Source organism: Bactrocera neohumeralis, chromosome 6 (genome assembly GCF_024586455.1).
Source record: "Bactrocera neohumeralis isolate Rockhampton chromosome 6, APGP_CSIRO_Bneo_wtdbg2-racon-allhic-juicebox.fasta_v2, whole genome shotgun sequence".
Taxonomy (NCBI): domain Eukaryota; kingdom Metazoa; phylum Arthropoda; class Insecta; order Diptera; family Tephritidae; genus Bactrocera; species Bactrocera neohumeralis.
The window spans coordinates 39,541,305-39,550,390 of NC_065923.1; positions in this window are offsets into that span (position 1 = coordinate 39,541,305).

The following is a 9,086-nucleotide window of genomic DNA, read 5'->3' on the forward strand; positions in this document are numbered from 1 at the left end:
AGGATGCACAAAACACGGTATCATTAGCTGCGATATATTTAGATCTCAATTAGTAAACATTCCTTTTTTGTGGTTTCCTTAAATGTGTCTGAAATCTGTAACGCCATTTTGTGAAAATTTTACGGCAGATAACAATAATATTTGGGCTGACCTCTAAGTGATGTGAAAAAGTGTCAGGTGGTCCGAAAATATGAAATTCAGTAACAAAGATGACCGCCTCATTGTTATACCTTAATTTAATCGAAGTGATTTACAGTGAAGTGTTTCTATTACAAATCTTTAAATATTGGATTTAAAAGTTTCTTCAGCATGAGCTCGACTAAGCACAATATGTATAGGTGTATAGGTGTGTGGTCACTAAACTACTGTTTTACCAAAAACAGTTTACTGTTCCACGCCATGTTAAACAAGTATTTATAATTATATTTAGGATGTTAGGCGTTGCTTGTGACAGGCATAAAAACCTAATTTGCTTGCTAAAAATTTGCCTTTACTTGCCCTAAGCAATAAAGCTTTTTGAAATATTTTTGTGATGTGAATAAAGTGCTGAGCCAATTTAAATAGAAATTAAGTAACTTACTTTGCCCTTTTGACCTCTTGCGAACAGGACCCTTCAGAACGTTACACTGTGCAATAGAGGGAACAAAATTTAATTATTTTCTGTTCTTTTGCAAAAAAGCATAATACTATGCTGAAACTTCCCGTATATAAATGTCGCTATTCATCTGCAATTCACATACTGAATTAACTCCGAGGACAGTCACCTTAATGTGGTGAAACACACACACAAACATCGCATGATGATTTTTTTGCGGTGATGATGAAGCTCCTCGCTGACACTTTTCGTGCAGTAAATCGTTAAATATTTTTGCAACAAAAGGTAGCAAATTACCATTGCGGTCACTTGTGGAAACCTTTCGCTTTTATGGGAATCAGCAGGAGTATTAAAAATACCGCAGGTGTTTTTACGTGCATGCAACACTTCAACAACTTTATTGTCTCATTTGTGTTCTTTCGTTTGCATGCAACCTATATTTGTATACAGTTGATTCCGTAAAGTTTCCTAGGTTATTAAAGAAGAATAATTGAACACTCAAAAGTGCATACTATATGTTAAGGAAATATTGGTGATCTAAAATATTGTCATGTGATTCGTTGTTCATTAAATTAAATATTACAATAGATACAACCGTCATTTCAAAGCCTTGGCATCAATTCTTGTAGAAAACAATACCATCTGGAGTCATAGGCGTCAGAGGTCTCATATGTACCGATTACATCGGTTTATAAGAAAAAAATCAGAATATATATACGTTGTAGATATATATATATAATGCTCTGTCGCATACTGCATTGATTCTTCGTACGCTTTTTGCCTAAATTTCAACCAATATCAAGGAGCAACCATCGCATTCACATTAGCCCCGTGTGACTTCTGCATATTCAGTAAACTCAAACGACCGCTCCGTGGAAACCGTTTTTAGTTATCTGAAGACCCTAAACGTGAACGTTGCGCGCATTGAAGGCCTTTCCGGAAATTGATTTTAACTCTTGTGTCGAGGATTGAAAAGAACGTTGGCGCAAGTGTATAGTATTGGGGCCAAGAGCAATTACTTTGAAGTGGACGACATATATTTTTAAGAATAAATCAGTAATTTTAAAATTAGGGGTATTCAGACCAAACTTTGTTAATCCAGTAGTTCGGTAGTTGATACTTCGTTAATACACTTAACTGTGAACATACTTTTTACTGTACATCAGTAGTGGGAGTAAATTTTGTTTCTAAACAGCTGATTCAATTATATTAATCACTTACTTTTGAAAAATATGTCAACAAATAATTTGTAGTAGACAGCAAATGTATTTTTCCGCAATGAATTAAGTTAACTTTCGAGGCAACAACGCAAACAAAACAGCTGAATGATATTACCAAGTAACGAAAAAACTATCATGCGTGCCAGTCTGGTACGTCGTTACTCGGTAAAAAGATAACCTGTTAATTTTACAGAATGAAACCCACGTGAACTACCGAACGACGACTAACGAATTAACAAAGCTGGTCTGAATACCCCTATTGTGAACAAAGTCGTACTATTATTTGCTCATAGTATTATCAACATAATTTTTAAAATGAGGAAGATATACCATATATAGTAAGTTCAATAAGTCCAATTGTTGATTAACTAAAAATCGTGCACTTTTATGAGTTAATCACCCTTAAAGTCCTACAACTGCAAACATCACATTAACTTTTAAGATTTGAGGTTTGCTGCCTACCGAGCTCTTTCTCTCTCTCAATAATTCTGAAAACATCCAGTAAAATATTCACAGCATTGCGTTGAAAAGGGTTAAGGTTTTGTTTGTCTCTATGAAAAAGAGAATGACTGAAACCGCGTTTCGTTTAAATGTGAAAACGTTTGAAAAATCTTTAGGAAGTTTTTAGTAAACAACTTTTGAAAGTTCTTACATCCTAGACTTTCTTTGGTGTCGAAATGAATTGTTTTTCAGCAATAACGCACCGAATATTCTCTTATATTCTCTTCCAATCATCTCGGACTTATCTGCTTAGACAAGCGGCTTTACAACTCGATTTTAAGGGTCACGCTCATGAAGGAATGGTAGTTCAAAGGTAGTTAGGCCATTAGGAGGTCCATTATGAAATTTCAAACCAAAGAGAGTATAAATCACGAAACAGCTCTTAAAAATACCAAAGTCTAGCTTCTATTTCGCCCTTTTAAGTTGGTTCTTTCACTTAATAGCACTTGTTAGCAAATCGGCAGCAAAGCAAGAATTTTATAACAGCCCAGCTTTCAAACGGATACATCCGTAGCTGCATCAAAAACTGCAAATACTGCAAACCATTAAGAGCAGCATGCAATCAACTTACAATTGCCTCCCGAGTATCGGAGTAACCCTTTTTAATGGCATCAATCCTTTTTGCTTCGTTCATAATTAATACTAAATACAACGGGCGTTATCCAATCCGATATTTCATGCTATTAGGATATTAAGCAAAGTATGTAATGAAGGACTAATAATAAAATAATTTCATATATATATCAACTTTTACAACAAAACTGTTCAAGAACCTAGGTAGTGAATACGTGGACCCAGTGCTTATAGTTGAATTTTTACAAAATGTATGTGTGAAATATATAGTAAATTGAAGTTCAGAGAGAATCCTTTCCTAATAGTAGAATGATGTATGTATATGAAAAAAATGAGAAAACGTGTTTTTCTTATAACGGTGCACCTTTGTGCTTAGATTGAATAAAAGCGGATGAAAACTCATTCTAGATCCCACATAACTAACAAGCCTTATGTACCTGAAGGTAATTTCCTGCCTTTAATCCTTGCAAGTTGCAAAAGTATAAAATGTTCGGTTATACCTGAACTTAACTCTTTCTTACTTGCTTAAATGATAACGACATTAAAGGAAATAAATTAGACCAATAAATTCGGTTGATTATTAAGAAATAAATATTTTACTTTTACCAACAAATTGATGAGTGTATTTCTTTTTCTTAAAAAAACCGACATTGTTAGAGTAAAACAATGAAGTTTTCCAAGCAATTCCGCGTATAAACACCCTTTTGTGCGTGGAAGTGAACTTACTCGAGCCCTCAAGCTGCAGGTTGTAGTTGAACATATACACATGATTATGACTTCACACTCTGCGGATATGTATCTACACATACGTACATATGTATAGTGAGTGTATGTATATGACTTTGTGGTTGCTTGAGTGGACTATGAACTTAAAAGTTTACATCCCGATATTTGTTCATAATCCTGGGACCTGGGGTTGCATGGTAATTCGGCGTTACGTGAGAGGGCACTTATTTTCCGGCATCACTTTTGATTCGTTCTAGCTTTCGTGCTGGTATTTTATACATGCTGCTTAGCACTTGTGGGTAGCACTCGGGTTGCTTGGGTATTTAAGTTGGTTAAAACATTAAAATCAAATTTGAGAATGAGAAGTTTTTGTTTTATTTGGTTGAAATAGTTTTATGTATCTAGAAAAATATTGATTGTTAGTTAAGAAAGAAAAGGCGTTAGCTTCGATTGCACTGAGCCATAATACCTTCCACAAATACAAAAGTTTCCAATTGTTCAATTTATATGGCAGCTATATACTAAAGCGGTCCGATATCGACAATTCCGACAAATGAGTAGCTTCTTGTTGAGAGAAGAGCAGTTGCAAAATTTTAGATCGAAGTCTGAGGGACTGAGGGACGGACGAACGGGCAAAATACGCTCTCTCAGTTTCATTAAAATATCTCACATATTGACCCATATTTGTAGTGTTAAGGCCTCCCGACAATCTTCATATTAGGTATATGTGGGCTCAGATCAATTCTTCTGATTCAACACATCTTTACAAGAGGATATATTGTTATCAAAGAAACATTTTGCCCGAGTTTCTATACTATAACTCACAGATTGACCACCAATTCCGGCAAAAAGTCATTCATACGCACCGTGGTCCACATATGTGCCACCTGTTATCGTCCGATTTCGAAAATTTTTGAACGTGAGATGAAAAACTTAGAGGGTGCTGTTTATGAAAAGTTGTATCTGGGTTTCAAATTATAAGGGAAGTAGGAGTGGTTTTAGTCAAATTTCGTCTATTTTCACACTTTAATGCAGGAATGTCGGGATTATGTTATTTGGTTGAAACCGGTTTAGTGGGTCTTCAGATATGAATTTTCACCTTAAAGTGGGCTGTGCTAAGCCCATTGTCCAAATTTGACCCCGGTAGTTATGTATGTCTTTCGCAGAACATTTATCTCAAAAACTCGTAACGCTGATTCATCAGATATTGTCATCGTCCATGCTTTTGCACCATATAGCAGGACGGGAATAATGAGTGACTTATAGAGTTTGGTCTTTGTTCGTCGAGATAGAACTTTATTTCTCAATACTCGGTAGCACCTGAGATATTTCGTCTTTCCCTCGATCACTACCAGACCCAGTTCCTTTCCTTCCTTTTCCAACCGGGGTAAAGCATAATTAATCGCGCAGTTGTTATGGCCAATGATATCGATGTCACTGGCGTGCACCAACAGTTGTAGACTCATGTGGAAGATTGTACCTTCTTTATTTTAGATCTGCAGCTCGATTTTTTTCCAGGAGTAGGTTGAAGAAGTCGCACTATAGAGAGTTGTGGTTGTGTGTGTCGATTCTATTTTCACGGGTCTTTACCAAGATTTGGCGTATGGTGAATATCTTCCACACTAGAAATGTCCGATCAGTTTTTTGCTGGTGGGCTTTAATCTTTCACACTGTAAAATTGTCTTTCCACAATTATTTATAAATGAGCACACCAAGGCATGAAACTAAAAGAAATGACACATTACTTTACATAAATTTATACACATGTGCGTGTAATCGGCAGCCAAAGCTCGTGGATATTGAGAAACCTTTGACACATTCGATGTCTTTATTTTACCGCTATGATTACATACTCACATATATTTGCAGGTAAATACATTTTGTGAAAGGAAATTGTATCGCCACGCGTGGCAGCTACTGCTGTCGGTCCACCTCTCGTGTTCATACTTTCAGTAGAATCAGCCAACGTGATGAAATTCAATTTTATTTAAATTTATTATCATGACAAAGTGGACTTTAATTAAAAATATAATTCATTTTGTTTTACAGTGGGAACGAAGGCTTTGAAGTTTTAATGCTGGTAACGATTATAAGATGAAACATTAAAACATCATAAAATAAGTGAGATCAGATATTTTTAATAGTCAAAAATTTAGTATAATCATTTATCTCCTTATATTGGCGAAACTTCGCTGGCTACGAATTGAAGGAAAAATATTACCTGATAAAGGACACACAGTGGGAGCTCCAATGTCGTAAGTGAAAAAAATATTTGGAGAACTTCCACAATTAATATTTTCAATTCAATACACAAATTGTAAACAAAACTCACTGGGCAAAGACATTTTGTTGGATAGTCGAAAAAAACTCTTCGTATTCCTAATCAAACTTCAACTTATTTTATTTTTGTTGTAATAATAAATAAATAAACAAATATACAAATATGTACCATTTTGGTAGACCACTTTCTGCCATTTTTCTGCTATAGACATTACTCCATCACTGCAAAACTTTTATCAGAGTAAATCGAAATTTCGAAATTTCCAGAATGAAAGCCAGCGAACCATTGTTGTGCTACACGAACTGATACAGTATAGTCTAAGTAAACTTCACAAATTTCTTCGGTGGCTTGCGTGGCTTTTATAAAAAAAAATTTCAAAATATGGCGAATTCACTCATTTTTAAAAAGTTTTTTTAGTTAAATGAAGCTTAAGATCTTACCCTTCCAACACTATATGGTATGACACAATGTGATTGTTAGTACTGGAGATATACGACTTCAACGACATCTATTGACAAAATAAGAAAAGACTTTTTTCACTACCCAAAATATAACAGATCAATTGAAAAGTTTCTGGTCTAACATATATATAGCGCTACTGTAATTAAATTCAAATGATTTTTAGATAGCCTAACCTTCAAACGGTGGCCGTCGGATTGTTATTGTGAAAAAACAATAATAAAGAGTTTCGCCTGTTGATAAAATATTAGTTTTTGAAGTGGAAAAATACAGTTAAAGAAAAGACATTACTTGATTACGAGTTTCCGGGCACTTCCCCAGGAAAATCAACCATCAAGGATTGGTATGATAAGTTTAGACTTAGTGAAATGAGCACCGCAGACGTTGAATGCAATGGACGGCGGAATAATCTCTTTCAAAAACTTCAAATAAGATCACAAGTCAGATAGAAGTAAAGTGAAGTTGTGCGAGGTAGTAGGCACTGCCAACTGAACGTGTATCATTCACGCGTATTTGGATAAAAAAAGAGTCTGTGCAGGGTGGATGCCGCTCGAGATCGCTTTTGACCAAAAATAACGACGATTTGTTGATTCAGAACAGTGCTTGGAAAAGTTTAAGCGTAATAATCCCCAATTCTTGCTTCTATATGTCACTATGTAAGGGAAAAAACGCCGCATTTGTAGAAAAAGAAACTGATGTTTTACCAGGACAATGCACCGTGTCTCAAGTCAGTAAAAACTTTAGTAAAAATCAATGTATTGGGCTTTGAATTGCTTGCGTATCCACAGTATTCTTCAGAACTTGTGCCCACTGACTATATTCTGCTCTCAGATCTCAAAAGAATCCTCTCTGGGTCGAAATTTTCGTCGAATGAAGAGGTGGTCACCGATTTGAAGCAAAAATGGCATCGATCGGTAATTTGTAGGGTCGCTAGAATCAGTTTATAACCCTGGAAAGGAACTATATTGAGAAAAAGAACAAATTTTGTTAAAAAATGTGTTTACTATTTTAGACCGGGGACTTTTCATTTGACCTGTTATACAAGGTACTTTCCAAAGTAAACAGGACTTTTTGAATCTAGCGTCCCTTGGTGGCGCCAACTATATGTCCACTGGTGCGTTAAAACCTGTTATGTTTATCGATTGTCCAGTCATGACATTTCATCGATTGGAAGTGAAGTTATTGCGTTTCAAGTGTCAGTATGTTTGTGTTATCGGTGCGAAAATGAGCTTCGAACAAAGAGCCAACTTTAAATTTTGTTTTAAAATTGGAAAACTTTTACCGAAACGTTTTAATTGATGAAACAATTTTATGGCGATGACTGCCTATCCCGTAGCAGAGTGCACGAGCGGTTTCAACGTTTTCAAAGTGGTCGTGAGGACATAAGTGACGATCAACATGTGGGCCAATCAAAATCTGTGATCACCGGAAATTCCATCGGAACTGTTCGTGAATTCATCAAAAATCAGCCGAAATCATCTTTGAAATTCATGGAAATGAAATTAAAGATCTCCAAAACATCGATCTATCGCATTTTGATCGAACACTTGGGCTTACGAAAAGTGTGTGTGTTTGTTCCACACAAATTGACTGACGTCCAAAAATTGTTCAGAATCCAACATTCGATCGACGCTTGTGAACAATTATTTGGCAAAAAATCACATTTTAACCACATGATATGGCACCGAGCGACTTCTTCCTTTTCGGGAAAATGCATTTGCCCATGAAAGGAAAGCGTTATGCAGACGTAGAGGTCATTCAAAAGGCTTGCACCGGCATACTGGCGGCCATACCGGCCAACGAGCTAAAACACTTGTTCGACATGCTTTTGGACCGTGCAAAAAGCTGTATTGTAGCAGAAGGAGACTATTTTGAATAAAGTTCATTGATTTTGCCGAAAAAACCATTTGTTCTGTGTTTTTTTAAGTCCTGTTTACTTTGGAACGCACGTTGTATGTATTAAAGCGAAGAGTATATATTCTGGTTAGGCTAGGGTATGATGTCGATCCTAAGGCAGCTTAGAAAGCCGGTTCGTTATGGCAATTAATACTACTTTATTTTAGATAAAAGAACCTTAGCAATCGACAAAGCGCTTTGAGCCTCTCACAAAGTCTTTGTTAAGACGGGAAACGTCAATTTCGGAAGTTTTCTGCTACCGAGATGTTTTAATCTCCATCGGGAAAATGCAGGAAAATGGAGCAGAAAATGCCTGCACGTTTCCATCCCATCCTCCTGTTTCCATCCCATGTTCCGATGTTTTCAAGAATGCAATCGAAAGAGCAACCAATTTCGATGTGACCTTTTTCGGCCCTTTCTTAAACATTCTATGTTACTCCGTTGCTGGTTTTTTAGTTTGCTCTAGTCATATTCCGATTTCATTTTTAATTTCTTTTCTATTGCATTTTTACATTTTTTTTATTTTCGCTTTTCTTGGCCGTCTCCTTTCAATTTACTCAGTTCGTTTGGGATTGTGGTTAGTTGCTTGTTATAACTGTTTATTTTCGAAAGTCTTTAAGTACACTTCACGAGCACATCCTCTTATTATTGCCCTTATATATTTTCAACGACTACACGAGTGGCAACCGGTTATAAGTTGCCTGTATATTGCAAGAGGTAAATGGTGGGCAAAAGTAAATTCAAAATATTTGTTATAATTTTTTATTCGGAAATCTTTTCCATGCACTGGAAATATTAAATTCCATTTTTTATTATATACTATGCATATACATAT